The 457-nt window shown below is 46.2% G+C and overlaps 2 long non-coding RNA genes across 2 annotated transcripts in view; one reads left to right on the forward strand and one right to left on the reverse strand.

Moving 5' to 3' along the window:
• Nucleotides 1-457, forward strand: part of LOC116669973 (uncharacterized) — a 14508-nt gene that overhangs the window by 13683 nt on the left and 368 nt on the right. The window lies entirely within an intron of this gene.
• Nucleotides 1-457, reverse strand: part of LOC116669977 (uncharacterized) — a 13614-nt gene that overhangs the window by 1945 nt on the left and 11212 nt on the right. The gene's annotated exons all lie outside the window — the stretch shown is intronic.

A 457-nucleotide genomic window follows, 5' to 3' on the forward strand; every position in this document is an offset into this window, starting at 1 on the left:
GAGGCGCCCAGGAGGCATCCTCACCAGATGCCTCAACTGGCTCCTTTCGACGCGAAGGAGCAGCGGTTCTACTCCAACCTCCCCACAGATGACTGAGCTTCTCACCCGATCTCTAAGGGAGACACCAGCCCCCCCTCCTGAGGAAACCCATTTTTAATCTGTTTATTAAAATATATGGGTGATTGTCTACAGCGTTTGTCGTTTGACTAGTCTGACTGTTTTCCTAAGATGGTGCCCGCCTGTATGCATGAAAGGTACTGTTGTTATGGGTTACATGGAATAGTGGATCCAAATGCAGACAGCAGGCGGGCAAAGGTTGAGCTTGAGGGTTTTATTTGATCCAAAAAACAATGGACACACCAACAAAGAAAGTCCCGACTGCAGAGGGCAAAAAACTCTGAAAGAATCTTCAAAACAAAACCAGAATAGGGAATCCAAAAAAAACAAACGTAGATAA

This window comes from Etheostoma spectabile, chromosome 20 (genome assembly GCF_008692095.1).
Source record: "Etheostoma spectabile isolate EspeVRDwgs_2016 chromosome 20, UIUC_Espe_1.0, whole genome shotgun sequence".
NCBI classification, from domain to species: domain Eukaryota; kingdom Metazoa; phylum Chordata; class Actinopteri; order Perciformes; family Percidae; genus Etheostoma; species Etheostoma spectabile.